This window comes from Magnolia sinica, chromosome 2 (assembly GCF_029962835.1).
Source record: "Magnolia sinica isolate HGM2019 chromosome 2, MsV1, whole genome shotgun sequence".
In the NCBI taxonomy this organism is placed as follows: domain Eukaryota; kingdom Viridiplantae; phylum Streptophyta; class Magnoliopsida; order Magnoliales; family Magnoliaceae; genus Magnolia; species Magnolia sinica.
In genome coordinates this window covers 69,220,417-69,247,570 of record NC_080574.1, presented here as the reverse complement: position 1 = coordinate 69,247,570, position 27,154 = coordinate 69,220,417, and the positions used below count along the sequence as shown (strand labels likewise).

The window sequence follows — 27,154 nt, the reverse complement described above, 5'->3', positions numbered from 1 at the left end:
AGTTGCATGAGATATGAGAGAAGCAGTGGACCCGGTGTCCACTAAAAGGAATATGGGAGTACCTTGAATGTGGGCCGTCACCTCAAAGGCCGTAGGAGTAGGGATTGTCGTATCTTGGCCCTCAACTGCTAGTGCATGCACCCGAGCCTGCTGTGGATAATTTGGCTGCTGCATGGGCCGTTGTGGCGGTCTAACCTGAGGCGGTGGTGGACGTCGAAACTGCTGATTTGGCCCCATTACCCGTAGGGGCGGAATCTGTAAGGCCGGTTGTGGAGGCCTAATGTTGCGCTGCGGCGGTGTGAAGCCGAGGTCTCTCATCCTCGTAAAACAATAGGGCTCTGAATGTCCCACTCTCCTGCAATAGGTACATATCTGGGCCGGTCGCGTAGAAGGGGCCGGTGCGCCGGCTAGTCGGGGTGGTAAGCTAGGACGTGCCCTTTTCCCTGTAAAAGAGGAGGACGGTCCCTCCACCCTGTTTCGCGGCCCTAACTGGGAGCGGTTTTGAGCAACCCGCTTCTCATCCTGCTCCGCCCTGATGGACATCTCGACAATCTCGGCGTATGTCCTGACGTTGACGCAACATATCTTGGAGCGAATACCGCTCCTCAGGCCCGCCGAAAATCGCCTCATCTTAATCGCCTCTCTGGCAATCATCTCGGAAGCATAGCGCGACAATTCCGTGAATCAGTTTTCGTATTGCGCTACCGACATGCTCCCTTGTTGTAGGCGGAGGAATTCGTTTTCCCTCTCATGTTGATACGTTTGAGGGAGATACTTTCCATTGAAGCGGGCCTCGAACTCCTCCCACATCCATACGTGGCCCTCAAGGATGGAGCGGAGAACGCTTTCCCACCACAAGTCTGCCTCCTTCTCGAAGAGGTAGGAAAGAAGCTCAACGCTCTCTGCCTTAGTGCAATGGAGTGGCCTAAGTAGTTTGGTGACCCGATTGAGCCAGTACTCCGCTTCCTCGTGGCGGTGGGTGCCTGCGAACTAGGCGGTCTGTACCGCTGGAACCGCTCAAATAAGTTGCTCACGTTGTTTGCAGGTGCGGTTAGACCGGGTGGCGTCGGTTGTGGCACACCCATATTCTGGGCCATGGCCCCCATCATAGTGGCCATTATCTGCTGCTGTTGTTGCATGAGGAGTAACATCTGGTCCACTCGATCCATAACCGGCGGCGGAGGAGGTACAGATGCCCGGCCTGCGGTGGCGGAGCATTCGGGGCGGCCTCTTGGGTAGTGCTACCCGTATTCTGAGATCCATTTCCGCCAAGGGGGCCTTGCGGATCGTCAGGGAGGAGGTCCCTCTCAACTAGGCCGCCATGAGGTAGGTGGATGAATCGGCCCTCTGGTCGAGGAGGCATTCCTGTAAAACATCCTTGGACAGATTAGGTGCTAAAACATCTCTCGTACCTAGTTTATGCGTACATATGCAAGATTTATATACAATCCATTGGAGCACATAGGCGTCACTCATACAAGCATTTCCATAACAATAAGAAATTTTCGAGGAAATCCATAACTTCACATTGATTTCAAAATGCCATGAGTATGGCCAATTACATGTTGCAGCATGGATTACAAGCATTACAATCACGCCAAACGAAAGGAAAAATACAAACTAGTCAAGCAAGGGTCCTAACTATCTCATAGTACATGAGTTTTGACCTAATTAGCTTAAAACAACTACTATTTATCAGTACGGAGGCGGGCTACTCGTCTGAGTCGGGTGACAGCGGGGGCGCTTCTTCCCCCTTAATACAACAGATCAGGGCCTTTATGGCTCGGTACATCTTCTTGTTCCATTTCTCTTGCTTCTCCTGGTTCCTTTCTTGAGTCTCCCTGATCTGTGTCACCTCTGCCTTAAGCGCATTCAAGCGCTCACACATGTCTGGGATGGTAAGCGGTTCCCTGCCAGCTCTTTCGATCTCGTCCGCTCCCCTTTCCCCTTCAACTTCTTCATCCTCCTCATCCTCGTCTTCGTCCTCTTCCTCCTCGCTTCCGCCACTATCACCTTCTTCTTCGATTGGATCCCTGTATCGATCAATATGGGCCTGTCGCTGCTTTGGGCCTATCTTCATATTATTCAACATGTCGTCTCCCAAGATCAGCGTCGGTATATAATTCTCGTTCGATCCACCCACGCCATACTGCTGAGCCAGCCGACAAACTAGACGGCCGAATGGGAGGCATACGTCTTTCCGAGTCGCCCTAGTGGCCCTCACGATCTGGTGGAGTACTATGCTAGGGAGACAGACGTCTGCTCCCTGGCCTACCTGATATAAAAACTCCACCATATAACGGGAGCGCTCGGTGCGGTTCTTCAACCTTGGATAAATATTATGAGTGCCAATACGGTGAAGTATACGGTATTCTGGGGTCAAGCTGGCCGCACTCAGGTCGACTTCTCGCCTCCATTGGATAGCCTGCCCGCAAAGGAAACGTGTCCGCTCGTTGCGGGCCTGACTCGTATCTAGGTTTCCTTCCTCAATCTGCACCTCTCCCTGTGGCACGCCCAGCACATCTGCAATGTCCGCCACCCCGAACGAGAACCTCTTACTTCCCATCACAAGATCAAAGCCTAAGGGCTTGAATTTCAGATTTCTGATTCGCACGTAGAAGGCTCTAGCCCGCCCTTCATCCGCTTGGGAGTCTCCATAGAATATCTGGCCCCATCCCTTTTCCATGAAACGACCGAGTAGGGTGATATTATCGAACAAGTGCTCCTCTACGGAGGCTTCGAAGGCAACATTGCGTACTTGAAAATTTCCCACGTCTTCCACGGGCGGTTGGGACGCTTGCCTCGCGAGAGCCCTTTGAGAGTCATTCTTCCGCTTTGATCGAACTTCCGAGATTTGCTTCCCCTTTGTATCGGCCTTTTGCTTGCTTCGCCTTTCCCGGCTTGGCCCGGGCTCGGCGGGAGCCGGTCTCTTCTTACCCATGAGTGATAAGATCAACGGGATGGAGAAGAGGGAGATAACGGTTGCTAAAATAGTCATTTCCTTTGGTTAAGGTGGATTTGGGGTCGAGAGATGTGGGTGGATCGTTGGAGGAACGGCCTTAGGAAAGGCTTGAGGATAGGCCTAGGAATTGAGTTTAATGTTGGACTTGGGATGGGTATAAGAGTGGATTTTTGGGAAAAGATGGGTTGAGGGAAATGGAAGGGGAGAATGGGAATGAGTTGAGGAATGAGGTTTGGAAAAGAAAGTGTGATGGTGGAGAGAGTGAGAAGGGAAGAAGGGTGAAGGTAGTTGAGAGGGAAGAAGAAGAGGTGGGATTTATTGAAGGAAGGGCTTTGAAGGTGGGTTTATGGAAGGATGTTGGAGAGTGTTGGGTTGAAGAGGAGTTTGGGAGTGAAAGAGGGGAAGAATGAGGGGTTTTGGTCCCTTAGGTTGCATTAGAAAGGAGCCCCACTCTGATTTTTAATGGCCCAAGGGAAGAAAATCTCGTTTTTGAGTCTGGGCGGGGCCCACGCCGGTAGGGCGGGGTCCCGCGTGCACGCTGAAAGGTCGGGCGGGGTGCAACGCCGAGCGGGCGGGGTCCCGCGCAGCTGATGGACAACGGGCGGGGTGCAACGTCGAGCGGGCGGGGGGCGCGGGCGGGGTGTGCGGGCGGGGTGTGCGGGCGGTGTGCCCGCGTGGGCGGACAGGGTCGGCGGGGTCCACACGTTCCGCCATTTCCCGGCCACCCGTAAGACCCCCGAAGAGGTTCTATATATGGATTTGGGGTAGAATGAGCAGATCTACGCATTGGGCTTAGTGGCGTCGTGAGATTCTTCCTGGTTTGGATTCAAAATTTGATTTTTCTACCTCCTCTCCAGTTCCAGCAGTCTCGTGTTCGCCCTTCCCTAATTTCCCCCGACCGGGCTGGAGTTAATACGTTGGGTTCGATATTAGCTCCTTCGGACCTGGATGAGGGCTTATACAGCCCAATCGTTCAGCCTACAGTTCGTCTCTATCCCGCCGACTTGGCTAGCGGCACTACGTCGCGCTAACTTGGGTAGCAAGACTAGTTCCCTATTCCTCATCCGAAAGTGGGAAGGTTCCTAGGGTTTCGTAGTTCCTACTACGTAACCTCTCAAGTCAGCGAATGCGATAGCAGGTTCATGACCCATGGCCCGATTAACTCTAAACCATGCTTTGATACCAACTTGTAACACCCTGGAAATCGGGGGTCGCGCGTCCGCTCAACTCCCGAGTTCCCGAGAGTCACTATTAACAGAATTTCATTAGTATGCATCTAATCTGTTTAAGTTGCGCAGTCTGAAATTCTCTGAACATGAAACATGAACACGCATGTCTGCTGAAATGAAAGAGGTCTGACATACATATGAACAAATCCAAAATATAAATGGGTCGCACCAGGCGTTGCCCAACCAAAACAACAAAAGAATATTATGTCCAAAAGAATGAGACTGAGCCCATTTCTTAGCCCTTTTGGCCTTAAGTTTCCTCAAATTTCCAAAAGCCTACAAGGTCTCCCTTTTAGAGTCGGAATGGCCCTAACACTCCTTTGGCCACCAAATTCGGTGGGTAGGTGCCCTATGGCCCGATTAGGGCCCGTATAAGATTTGGGAACAAACGGATGGACGATTGTGGGGTTTGAGTCAACGGTTCTAATCTTTAAACGGCCCCGAGGGGTCTATTCTGGTGATTGGAGTGATTCTGGCGGTCCTCTGACTATGAAATTTCTAGGATAGGTGCTTCATGGCCCGATGAAGGGCCATGCACAATTTGGGGACGATCGGACTTGGGATTTGGTCGTACGGGTCTGATTTGTGATCGACGGTCACTGACCCACGATCGGGTCCCAGAGTTGGTGGACGGGTGTAGGAAAATCCATTAGACCTCCACCGTAAATATGGAAGAGATCCGATGGTCGGATAGCCTGGAATCTCGGTTTCATTTGCAAGCGCCAGATTTAGTCCTGGCATGGGTGGGGTGCATTTAGTCAGTGCCAGATCCCACTTCTGAGTGTCCTCTGGGTCCAGGGTCCGCGGTGGTCCACTAGCCCAGTGAGCTCTATGGTTCCCTAAATTTTTAGATTTTTCTGACCTTTCGGCGTCGCGGTATAGCCCGCACGGGCTGTTGCTCAGTGTAAACGGTCATCCAGCTTGGCGGCCCGCACTTGGTTTCGCCATGGCCTAACTGGTTTGTTCAAATGGGCTAACCCTAGGTTAATTAGCTTATGGTACCCCTGCCACGAATGTTTTAAACGTTCGGTCCTGCGGAAGATCCTACGTGGACGCCCCAGGACACTGTACCGATTGGATGGGTTGTTACAAAAGGAAAGTGGTCCTTCCTCGTGATGGTATTCAGCTTCCTGTAGTCAATGCACATTCTCCAACCAGTAGTAACTCTAGTTGGCATGAGTTCATTATTGGCATTGGCTATGATGGTGATCCCGGACTTCTTAGGAACCACCTGAGTTGGACTCATCCATTGACTTTCGGATATGGGGTATATGATACCCACATCTAATAGTTTAAGAACCTCGGCCTTAACCGCTTCCCTCATGTTTGGATTTAGTGTACGTTGTGATTGCCGAGTGGTCTTAGCATTATCCTCAAGATAAATGTGGTGAGTACATATCGAGGGGTTGATTCCCTTGAGGTCCGCTATCGTCCATCCAAGGGATCCCTTATGCTCAATGAGAGTAGATATGAGCATACTTTCCTGTTCTTTCTCCAGGTGGGTAGAGATCACCACCGGGTATGTCTCATCTTGACATAAATAGACATATTTCAAATCAGAGGGCAAAGGTTTTAGGTCAAGCTTCGGTGGCTTGAGGTTAGACGGTAGAAGCACTACATCAGTTTGGGGCAACTCTTCAAATTGTGGCCTCCACCGGTTAATTTCAAGTACCGGTACAGTATCAAGCAAGGCACACGTCTCCCTAATCATGTCATCATCAAATCATGGGAGTAGGCCAGACACGTCTCTAAAGGGTCAGATGATAAGGTCAGAGGTGTCGTATCTTCCACTAAAGAGTCAATCATGTTAATGTCGTGGAAATCGTCATCATTCTCTAAGTTTCTGCCGTTATTGAAAAAGATGTTTGACTCCAATGTCATATTCCCAAAGGAAATAGTCATGACACCATTCCTGCAATTGATAATTGCGTTTGAAGTGGCAAGGAATGGGCGACCAAGAATGACGGGAATCTGAGTGCTCATGTTATTGATGGGTTTGGTGTCCAGGATGATAAAATCTACATGGTAGTAAAATCTATCAACTTGGACCAACACATCCTCAATTATCCTTCTTGGTACACGAACAGAGCGATCAGCAAGTTATAATGTTGTTAGGGTGGGTTTTAATTTACCCAAACCTAACTGTTTGTATACCGAGTAGGGAATCAGATTAACGCTCGCTCCTAAGTCAAGAAGTGCATGATCAATTCGATGGTCCGTGATTACACATGATATGGTTGGGCTATCGGGATCTTTGAATTTTTGTGGCACGTCTTGCTTTAGGATGACACTCACTTTCTCGGTCAAGAAGATCTTATTTTGAATACTCTGCCGTCGTTTGGTCGTGCCTAGGTCTTTCAGGAATTTGGCATATGAAGGTATCTGTTTTACGACATCAAGTAGAGGAATATTGACTTTCACTTGTTTCAACACCTCTAGGATATCCTGAGAGTTAGAGAGAGGTTTTGGTGCGACCAACCGTTGAGGAAATGGAGCAACTGACTTTTCTAGAAGTTCCGGTTCTAATTTTTGTGGGGCCTCACTAGATCCATTATTGTTGTCCTCTTCTGGTTCTTGAGGCTTTTTGGGCCTAACCGGAAGGGTTTTATCAATGATCTTCCCACTCCTAAGAGTGGTGATGGATTTAGCGTGCCTCATTTGATTTGAAGAGCTGGGATCACTTATCTCATAATGCGGTTTAGGATTGGGGAGCGGTTGTGCAGGAAGCATCCCCTTTTCTATAACTGTCATACGTGAGTCCATCTTTTGCATAAAATCTCGCATTGCCTGGGTCAGCTCTTGCATGGAATTTTGAACCGGTTCTTCTTGAGGTTTCCCCTGATTTGGATTTTGATTGAAGAAACCTTGAGGGGTAGCAGTTTGTCCATTTCTCAAACTAAAGTTTGGATGATTTTTCCAACCAGGATTGTACGTATTAGAGGTCGGTCCATTGAAAGGTCTTTGATAATTATTTACGACATTGGATTGTTCATTCAACACTTCTCGAAAGGCGGGTATTGTAGGACAATTTTCAGTTGTATGAATGTTACAATCACAGATGCCGCAAACACTTTCATTAACCTTATCCTTCTTTCCTTCCATGGCCTCAACTTTCCTTATGAGCGTAGTCACTTTATACTTGAGATCATCATCTTCTTTCAAGAGATACAATCCACCTTTCTCCTTAGCTTGAGTCGGCCTGGACGTGGTGTTTGATTTTGGATAATAATCCTATGATTGTGTTTTTTCAGCAAGACTATCGAGGTAATCTCATACCTCGTTAACATTTTTATTAATGAATTCTCCATTACACATTGTCTTGACCATTTGGCGCATGGAAGATGTTAGTCCATCGTAGAAAAAATTTGTAATGTGCCACGTTTCAAAACCATGTTGTGGGCATGAACTGACCAAATCCTTGAACCTTTCCCAACATTGGTAAAATGTTTCATCCTCCTTTTGGGGTGAAGTTCATGATTGCTTTTCTAAGGGTAATCGTTTTATGATGTGGAAAAAATTTCTTTATAAATTCCCTCTGCATATCATTCCATGTGCCAATAGATCTAGGACGTAGTGAATGTAACCACGTCTTAGCCTTCTCCTTCAAGGAAAAAGGAAAGAGTCTCAGCCTGACTGTGTCCTCAGACACATTTTGAAAATATAAAGTGGCTATGATCTCATCAAACTCTTTCAAATGTAGATATGGTTCTTCAGATTCAAGCCCATGGAACTTAGGAAGGAGTTGGATAACCCCTGGCTTGATGTCCATATGTTCTATATTTTCAGAAAAAATCATGCATGAGGGCGTACTCAACCCCGCTGGTTGTAAATAATCTTGTAAAGTACGTGGCGGGGGTGCTTGATGCACCTCATTCTCATCCTGAATGTCCTCCACCCCAGGTTGGGGTAGAAGAGGTTGATTTTCAGCCATCACTTCAATTAACTCAGGGGATTTCGAGTGGTGTTTAGTCCTGCGATGGATAGTTAACCCCTCAACCAATCCTCCTTCAGTCAAGAGACATCGAGTGTTGTCACGGGCCCACTTGGGCATGAAACACTCGCAGCCCTCAATCAAATTCGAAACCTAATCCTAAGAAAGGAAAAGAAAATCTAAAAAGAAAGAGAGGGTTGGAAAGAAGTTACCAATTTGGAGTCCCTCAGTTAAAAACCTACAAAAGAAAATAAAACAAGTTAGTTTCTAAAGAGAAGGTCTAGAATTAGAAAATCCTTAAAAAGAAAGATAGAAGTAAACTAGTTTCTAAAAGAAGAAATTCCTAAAAGAAAGTGGAAATTTCTAAAATAAATCAGGAAAGTCCTAAACTAGAAAGTAAGTTACTAAAAGGGATCTGAAAAATAGAAAGTAGAGAAAGGGCTTACCAAATTAGAAATTTCTATCTTAAAAGCCTACAAAATAGGAAAGTTAGTTTCTAAACAAAAATTCTACAAGTAGAAAATTTCTAAAAATAAATTAGAAAATAAAGTTAGATTCTAAAAGAGTTAGAATTAGAAAGTTTCTAAAAATAAAGGAAAGATGAGTTAGTTTTTAAAATTAGAAAGAATTTCTAAAAAGGGAAATAACTAACCAAGTTTCAAAAAACAAAAGAGGAAAGTTTCTAAAATAAACTATTTCTTAAAAATAGGAAAAATACTAGAATTAGAAAATTTCTAAAACTCAAACCCTAATTCTAAAAATAGAAAAAGTAGAGGAATTAGAAAAGGATTACCAATTTAGAAGTTTATGTCAGGATCCTACAAAACATGAAACAAGTTAGTTCTAAAAATCAAATAGAAATTAAAATCTAAAACTAAAGTTAGTAAAATCTTGATCTTAAACTAATTCTAAACCCTATTAATTTCAGAGAATTGCAACCATCAATTCCTGGCAATGGCGCCAAAAACTTGTTCATACCCCAAGTATAGGATTGTGATGTAGTAATAAACTCGGTAAGACCGAGGTCGAATCCCAAGGGACTGAAACCTGTACATTACCTGAAACTAGGTAGAAATAGAACTAGCCTAAGATGAAATCTAAATCAAATATAAATTAATGAATGATGGTGAGAGATTAATGTAAAACTTAAGAGAAATCAGAGATTAGAAACTAGAGATTCAGAAGATCTACTTGTAGAGATCAGGGAGATCTTATACCTGCTTCAAAAATCATGGAAATTAAACTGAACTTCCTCTGATATAATTTTAAAAAGATGAAAGGTATATGAATTAGAATGGATTCCATCATCAAACCATGTCCAGGAGACAAAGCAAACAACAAAATTAAACTAATTACCAACCAATCAACATGCTATGAAGGTTAGGAAGAGTACCGTCATCCGACCATGCCCAGGGGACGATGGTGAACAACAGGGCTTCCTGACGTCATAAACATAAAAAGGAAAGAACATGCTCAAAGCTATCGCAGACCCATTGTTATTTTAGTCACAACAGACCATTAAAAACTAAAAACATTCCCATAATCAGATAAATATCAAGTTCAATTCCATGTAAATAAAAAGCATAAGCACAGAGTTCTTCCCATTACGCCACAAGCTTCACCTCTTAGCCCTAGCTAAGAGGTTTAGCCTGATATAATTGGGTTAAATCTCTAAAAAAATCATAAAAAAATGAACAGGAAATAAAACCAAAGAGAAAAACTCTCTTAGAACTGCTCCACGTCCAATACTTGAATCCCTAGCCCCGATTGAATCCCTTGCTCTGATCTCCCCGATCTTTCTTCCTCTCTTTCCCTTTTATAAACGACTGAGGGAGGCGGTGAAGGTGCCTTGGTTGGAGGTGGTGGTGTTGCGTGGCTCTTACGCAGCCCATTACTCCCCTGCGTAAGCTCTGTTTACGCAGTCACGAAAACAGCGCCAAAGATGCCCCTTTTCCTTGCTTTCTTCCCAAAGAATAACATCCCCTGAGGTGTTTTTGGGTGGCCTACATGATGGACGGTCTGGATTACGGATCCGATCATGGACAGTGGCCCAAAATCGCTCGAAATTTTCGGATTACCCGGACATGCATAAAGCCTACGCGGACGTGCTGACATGTTCGTTGGGCCCCGTAGTGATGTTTTTGATGAAATCCACCCCGTCCATCAGATTCCTCTCGATTTTTTGGTCGGAACGGACTAGTTTTTGTCGAGTTTTGGTGTGGCCCACATGATTTTTCATATTACCGTTCAACCTGCGTTTGAATGGTATTTTCCTGTGTATGCGAGCATAGATCAGGAAATACCTCCTGTGTACGGTCGGTTTGACCTTCTGAAACAAATGGACGGTCCAAGATCATCATCCAATGCTCCTAGCCCACCTCTGTTTTGATTTCTTGATGTCATTTGCGGATGGAAGCCCTGCACACAGTCGAATTGCAGCAAGATTTGTGTCTTCGAGTGGACTCGGATTTGCATGAAATAAACCAGGGTTCGTTCAAACTTGGGGCCCGCTCCTGATAGATGGTTTAGATTATACATCTGGGGTTGTTTTGATGGCCCACCAATTATCCCGTGGACGGCCAGGCACTGGAGAAAAAACAGAGAGTCTCTTGCTCTGTTTGGAATTGTGCGGTCAAACGCAGTTTGACTGCTGTATGCGGTTCAGTGCACGGTGAGTCACAGCTTCCTGTGCACTCCACTCACGTAAAGTGGGCCTCACCTTGATGTGTGTGAGAAATCTGATCCGTCTGTTAGTTTTACCACCTTATTTAAGGGGTTACGACCGAAATTGAAGCACATTCAGATATTAGGTGGGCCCCAGATGGACGATTTGTGGGCTGATTTGTCCATTGGGCCACTTCCACAGAGATTCGGGAGCTAAAATTTGACGTGTACGGTTAAATTATGGTCCTCAGGCCATGTATGAAGTTTTGAACCAAACAAATGGTGGGAACCCTGTGATCTTGCATTCTGGACCAACTTCGGGCCACTTGAGCTTCAGTTTCTTGATTTTCTCGGATCTTTGGCATGTAAATCTGTTGATCTTGCTCCCTTGGGGTCCGTCCCTTGCCTTGGTGCATTCTGAACGTTAAATCTATGCTTTTAGCATCCTGATCCAGTCCAAGCTCGCAATTACACCTTGTAACACAAACATGATTAAAATGGGCTATTAAACGGTACCATGTTCATAAATCCAGGCAATAACTGGGTCTGATATGCAATATTTGACCCTCAACACATATCACCATGCCCGGCTCATGAGTCTTAGCGGATAGTGTTACCATGGTTAGACTGGGCCTTTACATTGGAGAGGGGTACCTTAGATTCAAATAGTGGTGTCTATACATGGTAAACACACAATAGGCCAATCGGTTCGTTAGGCAAGATCGATTGGTACGGGCACACGCTGACTTAATCGACATGGAGCGCATAAGCAACCCTTGTGGCCTAAATACTGTCGACAATCGTCGAGCGACCTAGATTAATCGAGTATACCTAATGTGGCGAGACTAATTCGGCCACCCGAACAGGAACTGTTACCAATTGCCTGGGCTACGGTTTAGCCCCAATCTTACTCAGATGTAGCAATTAAACATATGTGATAATCAATTCAGCATTTAACAAACAATCCAAGTGAAGTCCTCATTTGAGCATTTCATCAAACACATTGATCATGTTACCAAATACTTATATTTTATCAATCGTTTGCATAGAGGCAAATATGATTACATGAAAGAAACAATACATATGTATAAGACAATAAATAATTCTATCTTAACACTCGTAATACATACGTATGTTTTAGCAAATCCTTATACAGAGAGGTCAACATGCTTATGACAATGATGAATCGTAGATTATTAGTCATGGCAAGCACAAATCATATTTACATGTTTATTCCAAACATTTCAACAACACATGGGATGCATCTTTTGTTCAACATAGTTCGTACATGTATTTTATATTGAAAACGGCGTATCTAATACAATATGGCAGCAATCAAGTGAGACATAAATCATTAGCTGACATTGAAAGCATTGATAACCATAACCTAAATGTTTATAGTCCGCACCTTTCGTCGGAATACTCGATTTAGACTCGGTTCGAATTTTGCGTTCCTGAAAACGGAATGTCGGGCACTTAAATAACATAAACGGTTAGCTAGTTTGACAAATAATCAGCCCGGATCTCTATAACAAGATTAGGGTTAGGGTTTCTTACCCAAAATTGTAGCCGAAACTGAGTGTGTAGCGTAATGGGGAGATGATTTGGTGCGTGGAGTTGTGGGAGAGAATCACTGCAACAATCTCCCAAAAGCCTTCTCCTCTCCTTCTCTTTTCTCTTCTTCTCTCTCTCTCTCTCTCTCTCTCTCTCTCTCTCTCTCTCTCTCCCTCCCTTAGGGTCTTGGAGAAATTCGTATATGAGAGAGGTGGGGTGGTATAAGGGCTATATATAAGTCTATAAGTGATGCAAATGGCCCAAGAGCCACTATATACATGAGTTATACCCCTTGGGCAGCTGTTTTTGACAAACAGGGCTCACAAGAAGGCCCACAACTCACCCATGTCATAGGGTAAGTTCCCTAACAATGGATCTATGCCAGGATGTGATTTCAGTGCAGTCGGATAAGCTGATCGACTGTGGAGGACCTATGTCAGATCGACGGTCATACTTACTCGATTGGGGCCACAGTTATATGGATATGTGCAGAGAGATTTTCCTTTTCCATGGGTGAAGTTTGGTCAGAAACTGACGGTCTGAAATCCTCAATTTCGCGTGTGAGCGGACGACCCAATTCACTTAAGTGTTAGTTCATTTTCTAAAGGTATTCGCGTTTCTCACACACTTTACTCAGGGCTCAAGTTGTGTGTTTCTGATGATCGGGTATATAAAACGATAGATACGTGCTCCCACTTCCACATCGGGACGCTCAATGGCTGCAATGGACTAGGGGGTCTCTGATGATCGGCTTTGACACATTGACATGTGTCACACTTGGCGACAAAACTAGCGATCTGGTGCTTCATCCGCTCCTAAAAATACTATATCCTTATATCACGATACATCTTCATTGAGCCAGGGTGGATAGAAAACCATGATTGATGTGCCTCGGCCATAAGATCTCTGTGCAACTCAGGAATATCCGAGACACACAATCGGCCTCTGAAGCGAAGTCCACCATCAGAACCAATCTGCCAATCTGTCTCACTCTCAGATGCTGCCTCTGCTCGGTAATCCTGTAATGACTCGTTTGTCTGCTGAGCCTCGATCATCCTTGCGACATGAGAGGGTTGAATCGACAGGCTCGATAGCTGAATGATAGAAGACTGTAGACCAAAATCAAAGTCATACTCTGGTATATCCTCGAGCATCCTCTATTCCTGAACTATCATGTGTGCCACCAGGCCTCGTGGCTGACGGCTGAGGGCATCCGCCACCACGTTTGTCTTGCTTGGGTGGGACTGGAGGTCAAAATCATAGTCCTTCAGGTGCTCCATCCAACGCCTCTACCTCATGTTCAGCTCAGACTGAGAGAATAGGTACTTTAAGCTCTTGTGGTCGGAGAAGAGTTTGAACTTAACCCCATAGAGATAGTGCCTCCACACCTTAAGTGCGAAGACTACTGCTGCCAGCTCCAAATCATGTGTGGGGTAGTTCAGCTCATAGATCTTGAGCTGGCGAGACGCATAAGCCACTGGTCTCCCATGCTACATTAGGACAGTACCCAAGCCAATACGCGAAGCATTGGTAAATACAACAAATCCATCACTCCCAGAGGGAAGAGTGAGGACAGGAGCGGACATGAGGCAGTCCTTTAGTTCCATAAATTCTCGCTCACAGGCGTTGCTCCAAACAAACTCTGCGCCCTTCCGAGTTAGTCTAGTCAACGGGGCTGCAATATGGGAGAAGCCCTCAATGAAACGCCGATAGTAACCCGGCAAACCAAGAAAACTTCGAATCTCGGAAGCAGTCGTGGGTTGGTCCCACTGACGCACTCCCTCAACCTTCGAGGGGTTCACTACAACACCCTTCCTCGTCACCATGTGACCGAGAAATTTCATCTTCTCCTGCCAGAACTCGTACTTCTCCAGCTTCGCATAAAACTGGTGGGCACGGAGGGTCTGCAAGACAATCTCTAAATGCTGCTCATGCTCCTCACTGTCTTCAAATATTTCAGAATGTCATCGATGAATACCATAACATATTGATCGAGATATGGACGGAAGACCTCGTTCATCAACTTCATGAATACTGTGGGCGTATTGGTCAGTCCGAAGGACATGACTTGAAACTTCAAATGACCATAACGCGTCCTGAAAGCCGTATTCGGGATGTCCTCCTCTCGGACCTGAATCTGCTGATAACCAGAACGCAAGTCAATCTTTGAAAAGAACTGTGCACCTTGTAGCTGATCAAATAAGTCGTCTATCCTCGAGAGCAGGTACTTGTTCTTGATCGTGACCCAGTTGAGCTCGCAGTAATCGATACAAAGCCTCAACAAGCCATCCTTCTTCTTGACGAAGAGTACCGATGCTCCCCAAGGTGAACTGCTCGGACGAATGAATCCTAACTCATGCAACTTGTCCAACCAACGTTGCAGCTCCCTTAACTCCATCGGTGCCATGCGATACGGGGCCTTCAAAATAGGCGCGGTACCGGGCACGAGATTAATCTAGAACTCAATGTGCTGGCTGGGCGGCAATCCAGGAATCTCCTGGAATACATCGGGAAAATCGCAGACCTCTGACAACTAGTCAATACACAAGGCAATGGGCTCCTCAACAACGCAGGACATCTAACAAGACAACAACTCTCCTCTGGTCTCGGTAACGAACTGAAACTATGGCAAGCCTGGTATGCAGAACATGACTGTCCTTGCGGTAAAGTTTAAGATGACACGATACTCGGCAAGCCAATTCATGCCCAAGATAACGTCGAAATCTGACATCGGTAGCACGTACAAGTCGGCGGGCAAGAAAATTTCTCTCACTAACAAGGGCAAGATGAACAGAAGCGGCCTAATACTGTAGTCTTCGTTAAGGGTGTCGATACGATCAACCCCTCTCGAGCAGACTCTGTCGGCAATCCAATCGAACGATAGAATCCCTTGAACATAAATGAGTGCGAAGCATCGGAATCAAATAAAACTCGAGCGATGCATGCAGAGACTGGAAGTGTACCCTCAACGACTCCTCTGGAGGACTGCAGGTCCTGCTGAGCAGCTTAGAACCTAGCCTGAGCTGGTTGGGAAGGTGCCTGTCCCCTATGAGGTCCCTGGTGCTACTGCTGCCTCTGTGGCGCCCTGTACTGCTGTCTTTGTTGCTGCTGGGGCCTTGGCGGCTGAGGTGGCTGCGGTTGCTGCTGATGGGGTCGCTGATGTGGCCCTCTCGGTTGCTGCAGATGAGGGCGGGGGCACTCATACACGCGGTGCCCGTCCCACCATATCCAAAATAAGTCCCTATAAACGGCTGCTGGGGTGGCGCTGGAGGTGCCGCTGGTGCTGCTGGTGCTCTGGCAGATGGGTGGATCCTATGCCTCTGTGGCCATCAATGCTACTGGGAGCTACCGGAGGGGCCTGCCTCTTCCGACCTCTCCTCTGATCTCGATCGCTTTGCATGCCAGCCCACTCAGTCTCATAAATTTGAGCCCTCCGCACTACCGCCTGAAAAGTCGAGAGCTCATGCACAACAACACGGCCTCGAAGACCGTAACGCAAGCCGTTCTCGAAACGGCGGGCCTTTCACCTCTCATCATCAACCAAATACGGCGCGAACCTTGATAGCGCCACGAAATGAGCTGCGTACTGTGCCACAGATATGTCTCCCTGCACCAAAGTCTCGAACTCTAACGCTCACTATTGACGAATGTGGTCGAGAAAGTATTGCAACACGAGTCGGTCTAAAAAATCCTCCCATGTCCAGATGAAATCTGGCCCTGTAACACGAGTAATGGAGGTCCACTAGTGCTTGGCCTCTCCTTGGAGAAGAAATACTGCCAACCGGACCTGCTGCTGGGTTATACACGTCATAGTATCAAAAATTTTCTCCACATCGGAGCGCCACCTCTCGGCTGTAGTCGGATCTGGCTCGCCTTGGAAACGTGGATGATCAAGCTGTCTGAACTCTTGAAGAAGGGCGCTCACGCGCTCCTGCTTTGCCTGAGCTGGCGAAACAACTGGGTGCCTACCCTGTCCCTGAAGTGCAGGTGTTATGGCCTGCAACATCTGTTGTAACTGGGAGGCACTCATAGGTACGGTCGGATCTGCACTGGTCTCAGGTGGAGGAACAACATCCTCAGGTTGGTGAGCAGGGATCTCTGGGGGTGGAGCGGGAGTCGTAGGTGGTAAAGCGGGAGTCTCAAGTGGTGGAGCGGGAGTCGGTCGGGTCACTCTCCTGAGCGGCATGTCTTATAGGAAAGAACAGGGATGCCAATCAACCTTGAGAATCTTCAAAGGCATACACGTTAGGGAACTAGATCGAAAGGTTATGCACTTGGAACCTAATCGTCCTGAACTCATAGCAAATATGTGATATTGTTCTCGGGTATTCCCAAGTTATGCTCTGATACCAACTTCTGTCACGCCCTAAACTCGAAAATCGGGCTTATAAAATTTTCGATTGCCGAATCCGGCATCGATAGCCTCCATAGTACCCCATCCTCGGCTCCCAGCACCCATACACCAGGTTCCGATCCTAGGATTGTACAAGGAGGATTTCTAACATGATTTTGATTCGTAATGAACATAATCATAAGCATAACCTACGAACAATGACTACAAAAACACCATCACAAAATTCACTATGATAAAAAACTTTGAAGTACAATGCGTATGAAGGGAAATACAAGATAATAATAACGGAAACTCCTAAAGCTCGACTGTATGCTCCTGCTACGACTATGCTACTACTGCATCCTGACGTCACCTGCACGCATAAATCATGCATAAGCTTATAGAAAGCTTAGAGGGTGGTGTAAGTGTGTGCGCAATATGAGCATGCTCAAAATGCAATGTCAGAGTAATGTGGAATCATGCTGATGAGTACATGAATGCGATCAGCCGTACTAAGGCTATGCGGTGCAAAACATGAATGCTATCGGATATATCAAGGCCATGCGATGCGAAATGCAAGTCAAGCATGCCAATCCTCATCCACATATCAATACAGCTTATCACTAGAGCATCAAATATCAGTACGGTTCTCACTCTAGATAATCACCAGGGTTTAGTACACTTCAAATGGCACTGCCCATTTCCTAGGCGCAACCCAAGTGAGCGTAAGAAACCTCACTATCCGCCTGACAAATAGTCTGCCAATACTTATTCGGCACGTCAATAATAGACCCATTCACGAGCTGGTCAAACTCAGCCTAGCAATGCCCTTACGCTCGGGCAGGTAAGGCCACACCCCTTTCCAACTGACCACGACACAGTGGGAGACGCGACCTCCTGGTATTTGGCCCTCATGCGCTCATGTATCCACTCGGTCTCGATGTTGGAGTCATCATTTGGTACCATCGGGTTTAAAGATTTTCACCCAAGGACATCTATGGCGCTCCGATGCTTAGTAACAATATTTCCAGTGTACAATCTTGCCATTCACGGTGTGCTTGTGGAGGTCATAGCCCCGATGTCGCTAGAGGGTATAGAAATCATGTCATACAAATGCGAAGTGCATGAATCACACTACCAGTCATGCAACAATCATGCGCGTAGCGCGAGCTCATGAAGGGCAACTCCGCCTATCAGGGAGCCAATAAACAATCTGCCCGAAGGCATATGTTATGATCAGTCACTCCTCATATCAACCATAAATATGATGCATATGAGCATAAATTATGAAACTATACTAAACATGTTATGTGGTGGTGGATCCTGTTTATAATGAAGAGGGGCCTAGACGGCCTACATACTACAAGAATGGGCCTATTAACGGGCTCTAGGGAGAGTTACAATGCAGACATTTAACCATCATTGTTCTTATAATGTGGACGTCAAACCATCATTGCTCCCAAGACAAGACTGCCAAAACATCATTACATGCATCATGGTGGAATCTCACATCGTAACGGGCCTCATACATCACAGTCGGCCCACACAAAGGCCTCACATACGTCTCATTGGGCCTCATATACCTAAGTGGGCCGCATTATGTGGGCCGCTCCAATGGGTCAACCATGCATCAAATGGAACGAATCAAAGGGGCCGAATCAAATGGGCCGATTTAAATGGGCTGATCAAATGGGCCGAGTCAAATGGCCGAGTCGAATAGGTCGAGTCAAATGGGCTGAATCGAATAGGCCGAGTCAAATGGCCGAGTCGAATGGGCCGAGTTAAATGGCTGATTCCAATACACCATACATCCATTGTTAGAGACCATTGTAGAGCATTAAAAAAAATGAATCATGTCCAAAGGATCATTTGGACCATACTACAAATGGCAGTGGTGATATTGATTTCCACCATTAAATTCCAATGGGCCCACTATAGCATTTGTTTCCCATCCATACTGTTCATAAGGTTACAAAGACCTGGGTATAGAGGGGAAACAAATATCACATTGTCCAGCATCCAATAACCCAAAGGGGCTTTCAATGGTAGGCGTTCATCCTGTTTAACCCAAAGGGGTTTTCAATGGTAGGCGTTCATCCTGTTTTCTGCAGTGTGGTCCACTTGATATTAGATCTGTCTTATTGTTGGTCTCAGGCCTTGAAACTAGATCGCTAAATAGATGGACAGTTGGATGGAACACATCCATCAAAGTGGGGCCCTCAACCACGCTGGATGGATGGACGGCTTGGATGTGATACACTCATCAGTGGTGGGCCCCATCTGCCACCATCCAGATGGACGATGGAATAAACATATACATTTATGGTGGATCCCACCCGTCCAGCATGTTGGACGGTGGATGACACCAAGAAAAATGGTGGGGTCCACCACTTGCTGACGTTAAGGGCCCCAGCCATGAAATATATATTTATATCATTGTTATATACATATTTATTAATTTATTATTATTATTATTATTATTATTGCTATGTAATGGTCCAGCGTCCAGAGGATCTGGATGCTTTGGACGGTGTGGAGTTAATCGACTTATCATGGTGGGTCCACGAAATTTGGATGGACGGCGTGGGTATAAAACCCATACATCAAGTGAGTAGGCCCACCGTCCAGCCCATCTGGACGGTGGGATCAGAGCATGTATATCATAAGGGGGTGGGGCCCACAGGTGTACGGTTGAGATGAAACACCTCTCATGTGGACCCCACACGTGCTGAGACATAATGCAACAATATGCTGCTGGTGTGAGACGCGCACACCACCAATCCTTTCCAACAGGGTGGGTCCCACGTGGGGCCCACCATATATACATATGTTATATATTTATATAATATAATATATTATGTTATCATTAAAATAATGTATTTTATATATATATTTTTTGAAAGGGACTAATGTCCAGACCCTCTGGATGGATGTACACACTTAAAGCGCATGTATCAAAGACGATCCCACCGTCTAGAGATTTGGACGGTGTAGATCTAGCATAGCATCATGGTGGGTCCACACGTGTGGCCCACCCCAGCTTTGGATTATATTGGTGTTTTCCCTCTGTCCAGACATAGGGAATAGGGTTGATATTAGTGCCTTCCCTGCATCCAAGCCCGCCCACTAGATGGTATGGATGATACATTACGGTGGGATTTCCATCATCCACGTGGCCGGACGGTACGGATCTAATCCATTCATCATGATGGGCCGCAATAGGGAAAAAGAAAAAGAGAGGGAGATAGAAAAACGAGAATGGGAGGGACCCCGCCACTATTGGGCCCTCCCTTGTACAATCCATACATCAAGTGGGCTCTTAAAAATCAAAATTTGATGGTGGATCACCCACCTATCGGCCTCCTTCTTTAGCTCTCTGGACTCCTATGCTCCTTGCCTTCTATTTTAATGGAGGTTGATGGAGAATGAATGGTTGAGATGGGAGATGAGAGAGTGGGAAAGTGGGCCACACTTGGCTTTGAGAGAGAGGGCTTGGATGTTGGGTGTTGCTTGAGAGGTTTGAGAAAAGAGAGAGAGAGAGAGAGAGAGAGAGAGAGAGAGAGAGAGAGAGAGGATGATATGGGATGGGTGTTGTAAGGAAAGGATGGTTAGGGTATAGGCTTGGTTGAAATTTGGGTGAAACAGGGATGGGTGGAGAGAGAGAGAGAGAGAGTTGACTTTGGGATAAAGGAAAGGGATGGGTGCTTATACTTGAGGTATGGAGTGTACTTGACTTGATTGATTGATTGATGAGACATGTTGTAGAATTCTCTTGAAATTTGCAATGCGCTGCGTTTCTTTAGAATGAACGCGGGCTCATATCTCCTGGCCTGGGTATCGGATCGGTGCACGAGTCACGGTGTTGGAATCGCGGCGACGGCGCGGTCACAGGGGTACAAGTTTCGAGTCGAGTCGACTCTGATATACAGGACTCGGCTTAAGATCGCTCGCAAACGTCGAATGTGGGTCGAGGGTTGCCGAAATTCGACCGGAAAGACCGTGGAAGCCTACGAAACTGTACGGACTATGATACGGGCCTTACACAAATCATCAATAATTTCACATTCAGACAATTCATCAAATACTTAGACTACACTTCACTAAATACATAGACTAGGTTAGTTACAACCTATATTTTAGCAAATCCTTATACAGAGAGGTCAGCGTGTATATGACAACGATGAATCCTAGATTAGTAGTCATGGCAAGCACAAATCATGTTAACATGTTCATTCCAAACATTTCAACAACACATGGTATGTATCTTTTGTTCAACATAGTTCGTACATGTATTTTATATCGAAAACGACGTATCTAAGACAATATGGCAGCAATCAAGTCAGACACAAATCATTAGCTGACATTGAAAGCATTGATAACCATAAACTAAACGTTGATAGTCTGCACCTTTCATCGGAATACTCGATTCAGACTCTGTTCGAATTTTACGTTCCTGAAAACGGAACGTTAGGCACCTAAATAACGTAAACGGTTAGTTTGACAAATAATCATCCCGGATCTCTATAACAAGATTAGGGTTAGGGTTTCTTACCTAAAATTGTAGCCGAAACTGAGTGTGTAGCGTAACGGGGAGGTGATTCGGCGCATGGAGTCATGGGAGAGAATCACTGCAACAATCTCCCAAAAGCCTTCTCCTCTCCTTCTCTTTTCTCTTCTTTTCTCTCTCTCTCTCCCTTAGGGTTTTGGAGAAATTCATATATTAGAGAGGTGGGGTGGTATAACGGCTATATATAAGTCCAAAAGTGATGCAAATGGCCCCAGGGCCACTATATACATGGGTTATACCCTTTGGGCAGCTGTTTCACAAACAGGACTCACAGGGAGGCCCACAACTCACCTACGTCATAGGTTAAGTTCCCTGACAATGGATCTATGTCAGGATGTGATTTTGGTGCGGTCGGATAGGCTGATCGACCGTGGAGGACCTATGTCAGATCGACGGTCATACTTACTCGATCTGGGCTACAATTATACGGATATGTGCAGGGAAATTTTCATTTTCCATGGGTGAAGTTTGGTCAGAAACTGACGGTCCCAAATCCACAATTTCACGTGTGAGCGAACAGCCCAATTCACTTAAGTGTTTGTTCATTTTCTAAAGGTATTCACGTTTCTCACACACTTTACTCAGGGCTCAAGTTGTGCATTTCTGGACACTATCTGGGCTCGATTCCTGCGATGGTTGTCAAGCCCAGTAGGACGGACGTAATCCTATAGTTTCGCGGTCATCAGACTCTCAGTGTGCGGTCTAGGTCCGATACGGAGTTTAAAGGTGCTCCCGAGAGTGATAGGCTCTGGGGATTTCTCTTAGGTCTTTATGTAGTATTGAGTCAGTTGTATTAACAGTTTTTGGTTTTCTCATTTGTGAAAATGGTGGCCCCATGCTTAATCCACCGATTATTTAGTTTAATACTTAACTAGTTTCCGCCTAAATTACAACAGGATACGGTCCTTTGGTGGTTCTGCCTAAGGTGGTACTCGGGTCTTTGTACGAATTTTTCTGAGACGTTACAGTAGTCGGGGGTTCTTTCCAATAGAGAAGATGAATTTTCCTTGTTTAAGGCCGGCTACCATAGCAGTCAGAGTTATCTAGTTGGAGTAATCGTCAACCTGCACCGCTTCCAGGTTGAATTGGATGATATAATCTCTTAACAACTCATCCTACCTCTATGCGATTGTGAGAAGATGAGTTGATGTATTTCTTTTGTCTTTCCCACCAATGAACTATGTGACGAAAGCCTTTATAAGTTGAATGAAGGAGGAGCTGATGGACTTCGGCTTTAATTGCCAATACCATTTTCGTGCAGTCCTCGATAAAGTCAGGGAAAATGGTTTGCACATCATGAACTCAAAGGTGCCATGAAGTTCCATCCAACCTCCGAAGGATTCTAGGTGTTCGTCTGGGTCCCCGGATCCAGAGTAGAGGGTGATCTGGGGCATCCAGAACTTAGACGGTAGTTGATATCTCATGATTTCATCAGTGTATGGGGGCTCGACTTCCTTGAGTATGGCTTCGATGGAAGCCAGAGCTTTTGCTCAGCCTGCCCACTGGATATCTTCAAGTTGATCTCTGATCTCTTTTAGCTCTGTCCCCCCACGGGATCTCGCTCTCTACAACGACCTTAGGAGTCTTCCCACGCCTTCTCTTCTTTAGAGTGTGGCACAGCAGAACTCGATGAGCTATGTTGTTCCCATTGTTTGCATGGAGACTCACATGCATTGCACTGGTTAGTCCTTTACCGCATACGAATTGTGAGGTACCTATGGAGGTCGAGATTGCTCGTTTGTTGCCTCCACTTGCATGCCTTGGTTGGAAAACGGTTGTTGTCTTTCTAATATCCGCATTATTTGATCTACGTTGCCGATCAGAGCCTCGACTTGATTCTCTAGGGAGATAAGTCAACCAGCTCTACTGCGGGGCCTACCAGAGGCCACCACTGGAATAGTGTTGGTATGATGTTTCGAAGGCGATTCCTCATGCTGTTGATCTAGTGCGGGGATTGGCGGTAATGGCAGCCCAAGCCTGCTTTCTTCCTTTAGCCATTGCAGGGTAGACGGAGACACGATAAGTGATGGCTTCACTGTCTTCCCACAGACAGCGCCAAACTGTTAATGTGGTTTTTTGGTCGATCTTGCCTCACCTCTTGCGAGCTGCTGAGTACCTGGTCGATCCTGCCTCACCTCCTGCGAGTCGCTGAGTAACTGGTTTATCTCGCCTCACCTCTTGTGAGTCGCTGAGTACCTGAAATTTAATAGAGAATAAGAGAATATACTGAGGGTGTCGGTTAAGGCCGAGGACGCTCCGATGCCTAAGTCAGGCATATGGACTCACAGTAGGTGCATTAGAATCGATATATTTGTATGTACCTTGTTACATAGCGGAGGGTGTATTTATAGGCTTTCTAAGTGATTTGTGTATCTGAGTTGATTCGAGGGGCCCATATTGGAGTCAAACTCTAATTTCAAGAATATTTCTGACTTTACTTTGATCAACGTGATTTTTAACAGAGATATCGGGAGCTAATCCCACCCGTGTGCAGAGAGGATTCTTCTTTCTATTTCGACCTTGGTACCCAAGGCCGAGGTCGGTATCTGAGGTCGAGGTTGGTACCTAAGGCCGAGGTCGGTATCCGAGGCCAAGGTATATGGTCGAGGCTGGTCCTCGAAGCTGACGGTCGAGGTCATCTTTTGAGGTCAGTGAATAAGGCCGACCTCCAAAGTCATTGGTCGACATGTGAGGTCAGGTCAATACTTAGATTTGCCCTTCTCAAGGGTTTCCTATGATCCCTCTGTTTTAGTCTTGATTGTCGGGTCAGTCCAATTTTGCCTATAACAGATTCAATCTTCATGCTCCATTACCCCATGTCATCACCATCTTTAATCGGCTTCCATCATAACTTCATTGCTACGTCTCGTGCATACTTCGTCTTCATTAACCATTTGCCAAGCCCATATAAGTCGCACAAAACTTGAGTTTCTCCATAGGAACTACCTTCATAAGCATGTTAGTCAGGTTTATGCTTGTATGGATCTCCTCTAGAGTCACACTACCTTCATCAAACACTGGTGAATAAAATGATAATGAAAATTAATATATTTAGTACATGAGTGATTAACATAGTTCTTTACCAAATTAATCGTGCTTTCGCTGTCACAATTAATCGACACGGCCTCCTTTTGAAGCCCAAGTTGATTTATCATTCCTCTCAACCAAACACATTTTTTCAATGCCTCTGTCACCACCATATACTCAGCTTCGGTTGTGGAAAAAACAACCATAAATTGAAGCTTTGACATCCAATTGATTTCCCCACCTACTAACATAAATGAGTAGCTAGAAGTCGATCCTCTATCATCCACATTTCCTGCATAATCAACATATACATAGCCTATCAATTTGTTCTTTGACTTTTAAAATGTCAAGATGTGGTCCACTGTACCTTGTATATACCGACGTAACCATTTCATTGCTTCCTAGCTTTGCTTGCCGGGGTTAGCCATATATTTACTCACAATACTCACAGTTTGTGAAATATCCAGTCTCGTAAAGACCATAACATACATCAAACTACTAGAAACGCTTGAATAAGGCACATGGGACACTAGTTTCTTTTCTTCATATCTAGTAACAAGAAAACCTAAAGTGAGCAATATAGGGTGTGCTAATTGATTTCGCCTTATCCATACCAAACTTAACCAATACCTTCTCAAGGTATTCTGCCTGTGATAACCGTGGCCCACTCTTCTCTCTGTCTCTATAAATATCTATATTAAGAATCTTCTTTATAGCCCTAGATCTTTCATTCCGAATGTCATTGACATTTGAGTCTTCAACGTTTAAATCTCAAACATGTTATGGCTAGCAATTAACATGTCATCTGCGTAAAATACTAGTACGATGAACTATCCATCATTCAATGTCTTGTAATAGACACAATGATCATTTTAACTTCTGGTAAATCGCTGACTCAACATGAAAGTATTAAACTGTTTGTACCATTTCCTAGGTGACTATTTCAGGCCATATAATGACCTTTTCAAGTTACAAACTTTATTCTTAGCCCCTTATACTTCGAACTCTTCTTGTTACTTTATGTAAATCTGCTCCTTCAAATCTCTATAAAAAGAAAGTAGTATTCACATTTGTCTGTTATTATTTTGGGTTTTATCGGGTAGCCAGTGCTAATATAAATTTGATAGACACCTACTTGACCATAGGCGCAAAAATCTCACTGAAGTCGACACCCTTTTTTTGCATATACCCTTTCGCGACCAATCTCTCATTGTATCTATCATGTTTCTTTTTGTAAATCTACTTACAATTAATCACTTTACGTCCCACTGGAAGCTTCACCAACTCGTATTCTCATTATTATACATACAGTCTCTACTTCTCAGCATTTAGGTCATCCAGTGCTTCCTGAAAGGTAGACGGATCACTCTCATCCGTAATGAGGGCGAATGTAACATTCGAGTCATCGCTATATCTGACCGGTAATTTGCAATCTCTTGGCAGATTTTTTCTAAGAGATGGCTGAAAAACCTGCTGTTGTACCTGCTTATGGCTCAGGCTCTGCCTATTTTTTAACTTTTTCAATCTCGACATCAATGACCGCTGATTTTTTCGGCTCATTGTGTTCTTCCTTACGAAACACATAATCCTCATCAAACTTGACATCTTAATTAATTATAATTTTCCGAGTGACCCTGTTATACAACCTGTATCACTCACTCCATTACCATAGCATACAAATGTATATTTCTTTGCCCTTTGGTCTAACTTATCTCTCTCAACTGACGGTACATGAGAGTAAGAATGATAATAAAAAATCCATAATTATGAGTAGTCGACATTATGAACACTCCACACTTCTTCTGGAATCTTATGGTACATCGACGTAGATGATGATCGATTCACCAAGTAATAAGATTCACGACCTCAGTATATAGGTCCTTACCCAATCCAACATTATTAACATGCTTTGAGCTCCTTCCAAGAGAGTCTGATTCATTCGTTCAGTTACACCATTGTGTTCAGGTATGTGCCTTATAATCTTCTCGTCTTTACAAAACTAGTTGAATTCTTTTGAATTAAATTTCACCTCCATTGTATTTCCTTAAAACCTTTAGTTTCTGCCATGTGAATGTGACGAATACATCAGATTTATTTTTTAGAAAATAAACCCACACTTTCATGGAGAAATCATCTATGAATGGGACAAAAAATAATAACCTCCTAATAGAAACAATGGGTGACAGGCCCATATATCTGAATGCACAAACTCTAGTATAGCCTTATAAGCATGCTTTTTATTTTCAAAAGTTATCCGTGATTGTTTACCATATATACAATGCTCACATATATGAAAATCGATGCTTTTAAATACATGAATCAAAGAACGATAAAAAAGTACTTTCATACCGTGCTCACTTGTGGCCTAGATGCACATGCCACAAACGTATTTATGCGGAGTCTGCTGCAAATGCTGGATCTACCTAATACGGTATTCTAGATCAACTTATAAAGGTTATCGCTCCACTTTGCTTTCATTACTACGAGTGCGCCTTTAGAAACTTTGAGGACCCGATCAAAACATGTGGACTTGCACTTAAGTGCCTTTAATGCTCTAAGAGAGATCAGGTTCTTCTTAAAGTCCTTAATGTGTTTTACCCCTGTCAGGATACACTCCATCATATCAAATATACTGATGCACACCGAGCCAACACCAACAACCTTATAGGCAATGTCATTGGTTATAAACACCTATCCACTATCACACTCGCTGTAACTCGTGAATCAATCTCGCTGAAAGTCATGTGGTATGAGGCCCCCATATTCAAAATCCACTTGTTGTTGAGATATCTAGATTTAGATGAGGTTAAAACATCACCACCATTAACTTCATCGCTGGGTTCCATTATGTTGGCTTCCTTCGTCGTATAATCAGACTTCTCTCCCT

At 45.0% G+C, this 27,154-nt stretch overlaps 1 non-coding gene and 1 pseudogene across 1 annotated transcript; both read left to right on the top strand.

Moving 5' to 3' along the window:
• The window catches only part of LOC131237180 (monooxygenase 2-like), a 44,656-nt pseudogene that overhangs the window by 14,269 nt on the left and 3,233 nt on the right, over nt 1-27,154 (top strand).
• LOC131238338 (small nucleolar RNA R71) lies at nt 7,577-7,684 on the top strand. Its single transcript, XR_009167739.1, has one exon. It is a non-coding gene; the product is annotated as a small nucleolar RNA R71 (small nucleolar RNA).